This window comes from Psammomys obesus, unplaced genomic scaffold (genome assembly GCF_907164565.1).
Source record: "Psammomys obesus unplaced genomic scaffold, mPsaObe1.curated_primary_1811, whole genome shotgun sequence".
NCBI lineage: Eukaryota > Metazoa > Chordata > Mammalia > Rodentia > Muridae > Psammomys > Psammomys obesus.
In genome coordinates, this window is record NW_026596069.1 from 7,073,299 (window position 1) to 7,086,876 (window position 13,578).

Consider the following 13,578-nt stretch of genomic DNA (forward strand, 5'->3'; position numbering starts at 1 on the left):
AAAAAAAAAAAACAAAACTGAAGAATCCTGGGGAGAGAAAGGATATCATTAACAGATTTAGCCGGTTGGGAATCCTGCAGACTAATCACCAACCTGCAAGGCAAGGCATGCTCACTGCTGCAAAAGTGGTACTACTGTGAGAACACTCAGTGACAGTGACCTTTTGATTGGATTTGATGCCTGCTTCTCTGGACATAATTCATGTCTGGTAACATAAACCTGGTCAAAAAAACAAAAACACGAAAAAAGGTAATCTTGGACTCTCGGCAACAATTTAATCCTATTGTTTGTATTTACTTTCCTTCTATCCTTTTCTATTTCTTTTTTGTACAAAGACTATTTTTATATACAAAGATTATAGTTTTTAACATTAAACTTTTGTTAATAACTAAGGCATAAACCCACCTATTAGTCTGGTCGTAGGCCAACTTTTGGTCATAACTGCTATTCCTTTCATTCTCTGAATGCTGTCACATGTGAAATTCTTCAGGGCAGTGGCACTCCTAGACCTATCCCTTAACATGGTATCAAGACCTTCCAAGCATTCATGAGAGCAAACGCTGCAATGAGACTTGTGGAGCTGAATCCCGCCAAGTTTTCATGGGTGTTCCTCTGCAAGAGTGTGCATCCAAATGTGCGTTCTATGACAACAATGTCTTTTAGAATTCCTCCTGAGGGACTTTCTCAAAGCTGTCTTATAACTAACCTTTTTAAAGTAGATGGAGTAAACGTTAAAATAATAAAATACAGTGTGGCGAATTGAATCCTAGTTGCTTGTCATCATTATTACCATCACATATCACAAGGGGAAATGACTTTAGGACTGGATCCATGCAGACACAGCTGTGAGTTGTGGAAATGTGATGATTGTATGTCATGTGGGAAGTTTTCACTTGTATTATCATCTTACAAGGCCACTCCCACACATATATATGCCATAAATAAAACATCCTTATGTAACGTATAACCATAGAGAGCATGTGCATATAACTTCTCTTTTATATGAATGGAAAATAGAGAGAAGGGAGGAGGGAGGAGAGAAAGAGAGAAAAAGAGAGAGAGAGAGACAGAGACACCCTGTATGTTCAAAGCCACCTGTATCACCTAGGCAAAGAGAATTGTTCTAAAGAAAGAGGAAGTGGCCCTGATTATATTATGTGATCAGGGACTGCAATGGTGGGAATCTTATGACCAGAGAAGACAATGATGCCTTCGAGAGAAGGTAGAGGGAGCAATATAAAAGGCAAACTCACAATAGAAGAATGATAATAAAATAAAATGAAGCTCTTCCATTATGCCGAGTCCCACAAGAAGCATGTAGAAGAATGTGCTGTCAGCCTGAAGTGTTGAGTGTTCCCACCAGAACTCAGTTCCTCAGAATGGGAGCAGCTCTCCTGGCATTATGCTACTGTCATTTTTTTGGTAAATCCACGTCATTAGCATTGATTTCTCCAGCAGAGATTAGAGGTTTAGTTAGGAGAGGAATGCAGGGGTGGATATTATCTGAGCCAATGCAGCTCTAGGTCTCACAGATGACATTTTCCTCTTTGCTTCATTAACTTGCAGAGCTTGTTGAGCTTAGCCTGTTTCTAATTAATTCTTTTACTGGCTCTTTTTCTTTCTTTTTTTTTTTTTTTTCTTTGAATGTGCATCATTGCTGGCAAACCATATAAAATGAAGAACTCTCTCTAAGGTTTTACCCTTTTAATTATTATTTTTATTGCTCAAATGAAACTCCAGAATTGCAAATGTTGACATTTTAGTTTATTCTAGTCATTAGAGTTTTCAAAAGAGAGAGGCGAAAGAAGGAAAGAGGAGGAGGGAAGGGTACAGGCAGGAGGTTATATGGGGCAGAGAAAAGGCAGTGAAACTGGGTCTCAACTGTAGAGATGAGAAAACAAACAGGTTTGTCACAAGCGACCCCAATGATGGCTCTGCCCTTTCAAAAAGAGCAAGAAATGAAATATCCCTACAAATAGGAGATGAATCCCTAGCAGTTGCTTAGCCTAGCCAGTCTTTGGATTCCAGAGGGCTTATCGCCTTCCCTTTGCTCCAATGTTTTTCTTAAGCGAGACACTCCTAACTAATACACTACAAGGGTTTTGTTGTTAATATTTGTTTTCATTTGAATATTCAGAACCACAGTAATAAATCTGAGATATAAAAAGCAGCTTCAATAAAAAGTAATTGGTAACAAACCTGCTTTGATGAGCCAGTGAGTTAAGTAAAAAGAAAAAGCCAGGTCCTGCAAGCTTAATAAATCAGTTTTAACTAATATTAACTGAACAGGTTCATACACATCTATTAGTTTGGGCATGTGAATAAATGCTGGAGGCTGTGTGTAGAAGAGTTATAAAATGATTTTAGAACGATCTACCTTTTTCTATTGACATCAAGTTTGTAATATAAGATATATTCAAATAAAAACAAAATACCAACTATTACTAATCCTTTCCTTACTCTGTACTGAAAAGAAGTTTGATTTATAAGTCCATTTTTGAAGTTGAGAGCCATTTTTCCTGCAGAAATGTGTTTAGGTTCCCCAGCCACTCACCAAAGCCTATTTCGATCATAATGCTGCTGAACTATAGTAATGTCTAAATAACACCATGGTAACTAAATAGAAAGCATAGCTATGCATTCAGGAATTAAATTTACATATCTAGACATTTGTGTCTGCTTCTCTTGTGCGAAGGGAGTTGTGTTGGATCCGAGACTTGGGGCTCTTTCTACTTGCGCTCAAGAGCTTGAGGAAGTTGGGGCTGCGGACTTTGCAGACGTGTGGCTGTAGATTCATGAGCAAGCTTCCCTCAACTCCCACCTTGCTCATGTTCACAGCAGAACGAGTGAACAGCCAAGTCAAGGGAAGGTAAATGGCTATGAGAAAGCCTACTGTGTGCCATGTGCAGGCCTATGTGTACCCACTGCAAATGCACAGCTAACACAGTGTATGTGTTGACATCAGGTGATAACTTCAGGTGCCATTCCTCTCCTTCATTTTAATGCATGCTATTCCACATGGCAAGCGGACTGGCCCCTGACATTTCAGGAATTCTTCTCTCTCCGCTACATGTCATGCTATAACACCGCCGAGGTTACAGCAATGTGCTAGTGTGTCTAGCTATTACATGGGTTCCGGGGATTTTCACTGTAGTACTCGTGCTGTCTGTCAACAGCTTTTCCCAATGAGCTGTCCTGTTAGCACTGATAAGGTTTTATTAATTCTGTAAATTATTATTTTTTTAATTACAGTGAGACAGGAAGCATTCCCAGGTAGGTATGAAAAGGAAAATATAGTGATGACCATGCCTGCCCCTTAACAATGGCAGCAGCAGAGACATAAATGGGAGTGTGTGAAGCCACAGCTTCCTTGCATGAGGAGTGACAATCTGTAATTTTAGATAGATGGGGGAGATTGGACAAAAATCATCATTGAAAGTTTTGAATCTTTCTCTGCATTTGAAAAAGCCAAGTTTGGAAAAGGTGGTCAACAGGCAAATAGACCCATCAGACCCTGAACCCTAAAAAATACTTCCAGTTAAACGATAGTGTGGTAGGGATGAAGTTGTCAGACTTTCCCACTAACAGGAACACAATTCTACATGCTTACTTTTCTCAAGGAGCTTACTTTCTCCAGTTAAAAATAACTATTAAAATTCAACACTCAAAGAGGCAAAACATCATTTTCTTTCCTTTCCTGGCCTGATTTCAAATGTCATCCTCCCACTCTGTTAGTCCTGGCACAAAGAACAAAACCTATTTTTTGGACTGTACCTCTTTCCAAACTGTATGAAATTAGTCCCCAGGAGACCTTGGTCATGTGGGAAAGAATTTAGATGCCCCGCTGAGAAGCTGGGCCATCTTCTGCAGCCCAGCTAATGAACTGATTCTCCAATGGCAGTAGCATTGGCGGAGAGCAGTCGCTGGGTGTCTGCACAGCACAGATTAATTTTCCAGCATTACTGTGTGATCCAACTCTAAAATGCTTACTTCCACTTCCCTCTGATGTTGGGCTCTGTTGTTAGCTCCTTTCTAATGAAACCAGAGAGTTCTGAGCTTCAAAGTATATCTGCCCTTTTCTTTGAAATTCCATAGACTTCTCTTTAGGGTGTACAGATTTACAAAGAGATCTCTGCTCTGCAAACTTTTCTCAGTGAATCAAATAACTGTCAAAGATTTGTCAAGAGGAGATGATGAATTTCATCAGGCCAAATTAAGTCTCTGTCATAAATTAAGTTTATTGTAATGAGTCCTGTGTACATTTTTCCTTTATTTCTATTTTTTGTACTTTGTGGACCAAAGAGAATTAGGAATGAGAATGAATGCTTCCACTTGAATTCATCATTACATAACCATCAGGTGGTCCATGTTTGAAGGGATGTTAGAAGGCAGTCATCCAGAAGAAAATAAAGTGGAGATTAAGTAGTCTGAGTTTTTGCCATACCATTCTTTGTTGTTGCTTTTCAATGCCTTGACTTTCATAAAGATCAGCATGCATAGAACACAGAAATAATGTAGTATTTATGAACACTTGAGTTCTGGAGGTGACTGAGAGGGTAGAATTTGCTGGTGAGGAAAACTTCTTCCAGGCAGGTGGCTCAGCCTTGTGACACTGCCAAGCACTTAACAGCAGCTCCTGAGACTCAAGGCAGCTTTCCATACTTCTAATGTTTTCCAGACTGTGATACACTGAGCGATAGAAGCTGCCAGAAAATGCCATCAAGAGTGTTGTATAAGTGACAGAAAGACAGTTTGAATAAGTGTCAGGGCCAGGTGAGCCGACAGGTGGGCCTTATGCTGCTGCAGAGATGGCAAGAAGTATGGTTTCTGTGGGGAGGCTGAAAAAGTTTGTCTCAGGAAAGCTTGGAACAAGTATTTTAATCTTCATAGAGGTCAAATGGATATGGACCTTAGTAATTTTAGGACAAGGCAGGCTCTGTATTTCTCAGATGTTGGACTATGTCAAGAGTAATAAGAGTTCGTGAATTCATACTACACATCATTTGTGAAGGCGGCACAGTACCCCAGTGGTGTCTAAGTTGACCAAAAGGAGTGAGTAAGCTCAATCCACCCGAGGACAACCTGTGAGTCATAAGCTAGAGCTCACAGCATGGCAATCCTGACTTCTACCTCCAAGTCAGCTGTCTGGCCAATTTGAGCATAATGATGTCTTTAGTTTTAAAAGAAAAATAACAGTAATTGCATTTATAATGAAGCTCATGTTTTTTATTCTTTTTAAAATTACTGTTATTGTTTTAGTTGTTTGAATTTTTTAGGAGAATATTAAAAGTAGTGTGTGTTTTGTGAGCGATGAAAGGGGAAGTATGGTCTATGCCTCTAAATGATGCATAAACAGAGTAATTATTCCTGGATAAAAGAAACTCAGCTTCTATAGACCTGATGCACTGTAGCCCTGGCTGCAGTTGCTCTCATGACCTAAAATTTAGTTTTAAACTCCAGCCATGTGTGATTTTGCCTGCATACATTTCCTAAGCAGAGCAGATTTGAGAAAGTATAATTGTTTTTGTAATTCTATTCTGTTCTTTCTTTAACATCTGGAAGATTACTTGTTAGGAATAAAATGCCAGCTCCTGTGTCTCCACCGTCCTACTTAACATTTTTCTCTTTCTCTGACCACTGAGAGGCTTATGGGAATTAATACTGATTAAGTCTATTAGTGCACAAGGTAGAACTGAGATTTCTACAAAATTCTGTAGGTTCTCTTCCTTTGACTAAGAACAGGTGATATTTGAATACTGAGAAAACAGAAAAAAAATGTTGTGGGCATAGGTGATCCAAAACAGGATGTGAGCCTGGGGTCCTGTCTCCTCAAACAGAGGAAAGTGAAACAGTTCAGAATGTTTTTATTCCAAAAGCACAATCCGAGGCTCAAGTTCACATGGGAATACAAGTAAATGAAACCCTGTCTTCTGTGGCATCAGGGTGACATGGGGGCAGGTTAACTGTATATACCACCATACAAATCCCAGGCTTGAAGGGCCAGTTGCTCCATTTAAGGTGGACATAAACAAAATAGCAAGCAATGGGTTCAAGATACGGTTCAGAGTGTAGAGTGATGGCCTGGCATATAAGTGGTCTTCAGCCTAGTCCCTACCGTCGCGTAAACTGAGTGTGAAAGCACAAACCTGTGATCCCATTACTTAATTGGTAGAAAGAGGAATATTGCTAGATTCAGTAAAAACAGGAAGAAAAATAAATATAATTATATATATAATTAATCAGATTGGATGCATATATAAATATGTATACATATCATTTCATTTTTCTTATTTAATTTGAAATGATTACCAGAGATGCCAGTAGGAAATGATCATTAGTTTTGCACAGTGGAAGAACTCTTCTAGGAAAAAAAGGTGTTTATAGTGTAGCTTCTTCTGTGGTGAACTAAATATCTTCAAAGCTTTTGAATTGTTGTTTGTTGGCACACGAGTGCACCCAAACACACACACTGAAAGAAGATATGACAATGACCTCTAAGAACCTTCCACCTCAGGAACTCAATGGCAGGCTCTTTGACCTCCCCACCCCCCAAGGGAGGAGCAGTCCTGCTAGGCCACAGAGGAGGACTTTGCAGCCAGCCCTGAAGATACCTGATAAAACCAGGGCTAGACGAAAGGGGAGGAGGTCCTCCCCTATCAGTGGACTTGGAAAGGGGCAGGGAGAAGCTGAGGGAAAGAGGGTGGGATTGGGAGGGAATAAGGGAGCGGGATACAGCTGGGATACAGAGTTAATAAAATGTAACTAATAATAATAAACAATAAAAAAAGAACCTTCCATACCAAATTTTTCAAAAGACTATAAGAAATTAATGTGTCATAATATCCTAGATCAGTTAGTGTATCTTTCTTCATGTGATTAAAAAGGACAATGACTATCTTCTTTAGGTGTGTAGATTTCATTATGTTTATCATATCTTGTAGGTCTATATAAGCGAGTTTATACCATGTTTGTCTTTCTCCTTCTGTGATACTACACTCAGAATGATCTTTTCTAGATCCCACCATTTGCCTGCAAATTTCATGATTTCCTCCTTTTTGATTGCTGAGTAGTATTCCATTGTGTAAAAATACCACAATTTCTGTATCCATTCCTCTGTTGATGGACATCTGGGTTGTTTCCAGGTTCTGGTTATTATAAATAAAGCTGCTACAAACATGGTTGAACAAATGTCCTTGTTGTGTACTTGAGCAAATTTTTGGTATCTGCCTAGCAGTGGTATAGCTGGGTCTTGATGAAGCGCTACTCCTAATTGTCTGAGAAAGCGCCAGATAGATTTCCAAAGTGGTTGTACCAGTTTACATTCCCACCAGCAAAGGAGGAGGGTTCCCCTTTCACCACAACCTCTCCAGCATGTGTTGTCACTTGAGTTTTTGATCTTGGCTATTCTGATGGGTGTAATGTGAAACCTCAGGTTCGTTTTGATTTGCATTTCCCTAATGGCTAATGAGGTTGAGCATTTCTTTAAGTGTTTCTCTGCCATTCGATGTTCCTCTGTTGATAATTCTCTGTTTAGCTCCGTTCCCCATTTTTTAATTGGATTACTTGGTTTGTTGGTTTTCTGCTTCTTTAGTTCTTTATATATATACTGGATATTAGTCCTCTGTCAGATAAAGGGTTGGTGAAGATTCTTTCCCAATCTGTAGGCAGTCGTTTTGTTTTGATGATGGTGTCTTTGCTTTACAGAAGCTTTTCAGTTTCATGAGGTCCCATTTATTGATTGTTGCTCTTAGAGCCTGTGCTGTTGGTGTTCTGTTCAGGAAGTTGTCTCCTGTGCCAATGAGTTCTAGGCTGTTCCCCACTTTTTTTTTTTCCAACTGATTTAGAGTATCTGGTTTTTTGTTGAGGTCCTTGATCCACTTCGACTTTAGTTTTGTGCAGGTTGATAAATATGGATCTATTTTCATTTTTCTGCATGTAGACATCCAGTTGGTCCAGCACCATTTGTTGAAGATGCTGTCTTTTTTCCATTGAATGGATTTGGCTTCTTTGTCAAATATCGAGTATTCATAGGTGTGTGGGTTTATTTCTGGGTCTTCTATGTGGTTCATTGATCCTCCTTTCTGTTTCTATGCCAATACAATGCAGTTCTACACACCTAAAGAAGATAATCAAGAAAGCTGACATGGGCGAAGATGATCAATCCTCATTTATCAATGGGATGTGCATTGAACGTATGACAGGAGTCTACCACAAAAGGCATCTGAAAGACTCTACCTAGCAGTGTTTCAAAGCAGACACTAAGACTCATAACCAAACCCTCGGCAGAGTGCAGGGAATCATATGAAAGAAGGGGACTTAGTATGATATGGAAAGGATAGGAGCTCTACAAGGACCAAATATATCCGGGCACAGGGTCTTTTCTGAGACTGACACTCAACCAAGGACCATCTATGGATATAACCTAGAACTTCTGCTCGGATGTGGCCTGTGGTAGCTCAGTAACCGAGTAGTTTTCCAAAGTAAGGGGAACAAGGACTATTTCTAACAGGATCTCAAGGGCAGGCTCCTTGACCCCCACCCCCCTAGGGGAGGAGCAGTCCTGTTAGTCCACAGAGGAGGACTTTGCAGCCAGCCCTGAAGATACCTGATAAAACAAGGTCAAATGAAAGGGGAGGAGGTCCTCCCCTATCAGTGGACTTGGAAAGGGGCAGGGAGGAGACCAGGGAGGGAGTGTGGGGTTGGGGAGGGAATGAGGGAGCGGGATACAGCTGGGACACAGAGTTAACAAAATGTAACTAATAAGAAAAATAAAATTTAAAAAAATTAAAAAAAAAGAAAAAACTGTCTAGGGTCAGATGGAAGGGGAGGAGGACCTTCTCTATCACCTGACTTGGAGAGGAGCATGGGAAGAAATGAGGGAGGGAGGGAGGGAGGGTGGGATTGTGAGGCACTGAAGAAGGGGGCTACAGCTGGGATACAAAGTGAACAGTAAGTAATATAAAAATAAAAATTTAATTTAAAAAAAGGACAATGACATGGTCAGCTTAAAACTGGATAATGAGAACACATTGGTTAGTTAAGCCAACTTAATTCGTATTTTCAGTTACAATTTGATAATTCTGACTGGATGCTAAATCTGAAACTAAATAACAGTAAACCAATCACCAGCTAGAAACTTGGAGTGGGTGAAGTGTCCATAATTGTGTGGTCATAAGCCTGGGTCTTGTTCTCACACCACCTCTGATTTTAGGCTCTGACTATTTCTACCTTATAGAGGAAAGCCATAAACCAAAGCTTCAGAAAGGATCTTTTTCTACTGTTTTCAGCAAGCTAAGTGGCTAAGTGAGGATTTGAGCACATAGCTCTGCATCAGACTTTCAAAGATGAAAGGGCTTTGGAGGTCTAAGTACAGGGCTATTTTAACCATACAAGAGTTCAAGAATCTTCTGCTTTAAATAAAAATAAAATAAGCATTGGCGTAATACTTCAAACTATGGGACTGAAATTTCCTTGTGCAAAATAGCTCCTGTCTTTACTGAATCTCTTCTAAAAGGGGAAATATCTGGTGGCAATTTTCAGGGGTCTTCTACCTTCACGGAAGACAGTCTCTCTCCATCCTGATACTTCACCAAGCAGATGAGGCTAGCTAGTCCATAATCTCCAGAGAGCCTGCTGTCTCTACCTTCCATCTTTCCATCATTAGGATTGAAGGCATAAGCCCAGGTCCTCATATTTACACAAGTGTTTTACTGGCAGAAATATATCCCCAGGTCCTAATCTCTCTTTAAATTGATGAGGACTTCTCAAGTGCTCAGTCCCTGCATTTTTTTTTTTCCTACAGGTGCAGCTGAAACAAGATTCAGTAATGTTTTAGGCATATTCTCTACGAATTTAAAAAAATGTTAAATTAATTGAAATAAGTATTTGTGATGTTATTATGATAATTCCATTTCAGTAACTTCTGAAGCATTTCAAGTTTTTAAGCTTCTACTGTTGAAAGTCCCAAGATTTAAGGAGGCCTGACAGATTCCATAATAGGCCTCAGATTCCCCTCAGAAGAGATAGGTCTGAGTTTCTCTCCCCAAAACAACTCAGGCAGTTACTGGAAAAGCCACAAACTGCCCTGGGTCAGGATGGGAATAGCCCCTGGACAGAGCCAATTAGGAAACACCAGGAAAAGTACTTAACATTCCTGAAGTCTATAGATAGCTTGCTCAATGTTAGTTATGTTAATTAGCCAATCACTTTGTAACAAGTTTGTCCTTGGTAAATGTGACCCAATTATGTAACTGCTATACTGAAAATTCCCGTCTCCTTGCTCAAATCCTAATAAAAACCCAGCTTTTTCAGGACTCGGGGTTCTTATCCCTGATCCATTTCATTGGTGTCTGTGGAGAGCCTGAGTTTAAGCCTGAATAAAGCTGAAGGGAGATAAAAGACCTGGAGGAGACAGGCACTCCACAAGAAGAGCAACAGAACCAAAAATTCTGAGATTTATACTCTAACCAAGCACCATGCATGGAGATAATTTAGGACCCCTGGACAGATGTAGCCCATGGCAGCTCAGTGTCCAAGTGAGTTCCCTAGTAAGGGAAACAGGGCTTGTCTCTGACATAAACTCAGTGGCTGGCTCTTTGAACACCTTCCATTGAGGGGTGGGAAGCAGACTTTCCAGTACACAGAGAAAGACAATGTAGCCAGTCCTGATGAGACCTGATAAGCTAAGGTCAGATGGAAAGGGAGAAGGACCTCCCTTATCAGTGGAATTGGAGAGGAGCAAGGGAGGAGAAGAAGGAGGGAGGTTGGGATTGGGAGGGCATGAAGGAGGTGGTTACAGCTGGGATATAAAAGGAATAAATTGTAATTAATAAAAAATTGATTACACTGGCCTCACAACAATGTACTCTGGTATAGAGTATTGGCCAGGTTCAAACATAACAGGGCTTATAAAAATGGGATAATTTGAGAACAAAATCTGCCTCTGGGCAGTTGTAGCATTGCTGACTAGGATTTCTTTCATGTTTTACTTATTTATAGGGCCCTGTAAGCAGTGAAGTGGGTGTCATTCATGATGTGTTTCTACAGTTAGTTCAACAAGTCAGCAAGAGGACTGGACTGCCCTGGAAGCAAGCAGAAGTCTGGCTGATACTCAGCCAGGCCGCCTTTAATACCAACACTTGAAGGGCCAGACTGGTCCATAAGGAGAAACCCTGAAAAATAAAGTGAAATACTTTGACTTACTATGTAATTGGTCAAGAAAGACTTTTGAAATCCTGGTTAAAAAAGTAATTAATAAAAAACATTTTTAAAACTAAGCTCTTTGTTCTTGCATACGTGGCATAGCTCCTGATGGTCTTTAGAGGGTACTGAGGTCTAGGCATAACACTGTGAGCTTATTATACAACCCTGTTAAAGGTTTTGATCTGTTCATTCTTAATTTATTATTATTTAATCCAGAGTTCATTCTTCAATAATAGTGAGAAGAGGTAAATCTCATCAAGTAATCTCATACATAGGACAAAGCATTCCTGATAAACGCTAATGACATCTTCCTCAATCAAAATACTTTAATTGCCTATCTTTTCCTTAAACCACATGTTATTTAGAGCTGTTCCACAAAGCACCTCAAAACTTACTTTCTTAAAATAAAAGTCATTTACTATGATCGTCAATGCTGGTGTTTAGAGAGCTGAGTGGGGATGGGATGTCTCTTGTCATTTATTATGAACTGAGAGAACATGAAAGCTGGGAAAGAGATTCATCCTATTGCTAGCACATGTTCAGTTTGTGAGGGTTTGCTATTGAGTGCAAACCCAAGGGCAGGCTTACGGCCATGTCAACAGTACTGAATACTGAGTAAGAGCCCTAAGAAAGTGCAATTTAATGAGGAGGACAGACATCTACTGGTGAAGTTTTCAAATTTCCACTTGTCTTTCTCAAAACACACGAGGGAGATTTCAGTGGTGATAGTACACACCATGGCCGTTTTGGACCTACCACAAGTATATTAATCTTTATTCTCGGAGAGAATTGTAGTTCTCACCGCTCATCAGAGAAGCTTCTCTTTGTAACAGATGTAAGAATGTAAGATGTAAGAAATGTCAAAAAAAAAAAAAAGAAGAAGAATAGAAAGCTTTCTGTGAGACTGCATCTTCTGTAAATGCCAAGGAATCAATATTTGTGACGCCTTAAAAACATGGCTGTTGAAAACAAGACCTGAACAAAAAGAACATCTCTGGTTTTTTAATCATTCCATTCTCATTCATTTTTTTCTGTTTGTTTAAAATTGTCTTCTCCTCAAGAAAGTACTCTCTTCTGTCTCCTCTGCTAGATTTTAAGCAATTCAAGATCGTGATGACATCAACTTTGTGTAGGTATCTTTAACAAATGCCTATAAAAGGCAAGGGTTGCAGTCTATGGAAGATGAAAGTTGAGAAAATGTGGAAGGATTTACATGTTCAAGTCTATAAACATCAGACCAGAGGTAGGTAGACCAACACCCTATCTTCACTCTTTTCTAAACCCTGTACTTGATACTTAGTTGTGACCCTTGATGAGTCCAGAATTTTTACATAAGGAGTATAAAACCATCATGGTGGCAGTCTGAGATGAAAACTATTATTCTTTGATGATCTATAAAAGGAAAATAACAACAGGATCTAAAGAAATTTAAAACAAGAGAGAGGAAAAAGCCCAAAGAATTTAGATTCTTGTTGTAGTCATATGATGCTATTCAATATTTTGTCCAAAAATTATTTTGGTACGTTGCTAAGACTTAATTTCCAAACTTAGAAAAGTCTGACCTGAGCTATGGAGAGCTGAGTAAGTCACATTCCTCATCTTACAGGCTTTGCCATTGTGGGTCATTTGTAATGCTCAGTGCTTTCAGCTTAAATTAGTTTGGCTTTTACTGATCCCTTAATATGCATAATCTGACCCAATATTGAGATGGTCTTTAGAAAGACAGAGAGGTAAGGGAAAAATATATATGAAGCAACTTTTTTTAAAGATTTCCCAAATGCTAGCAGGCTAATGTGAAGGACTCTGACGGATATTGATCAGAGTGCCATTCTCCCCCACACCTGGATCTCAACAACTGGTCATTCCATTTTAATGTTTCTCAAACAGGAATAAGCAGAGAGGATGTCAGGCTTACCTTTTAAAATAGATGTTGAAAATGAGGTAGGAGCCATGTGACTAAAAATGTAATAAGTTTGATTTGTGTCTGTCTTGATTGACATTCCCTAGCAGGGAATTAGTAACAAGGTACCATATTACAATACCAAGCAGTTATTTGCAATGAAAACACCAGTTATTCATATATACATATGTATATATATATATACATGCATATATATGTGAGAATATATATATAGATTTCATATATATACATATATATGTAATCATTTACTTAATGCTTTCATTAACTGTTTGGTATTCATATAGATTATTTTGTATTTTGATATTTAAAAAATGCTGTTTAGGTGGAAGCCTTAATGAGCTGAATAATATGCACATACAGAGACAAAAAATAGTTGTTACCCTTAAGATGCAAAAATAAATTAAAAAGATAAGGCACATGAGAAATGATGACCCCAAAGAGTGTTTGATTACTGT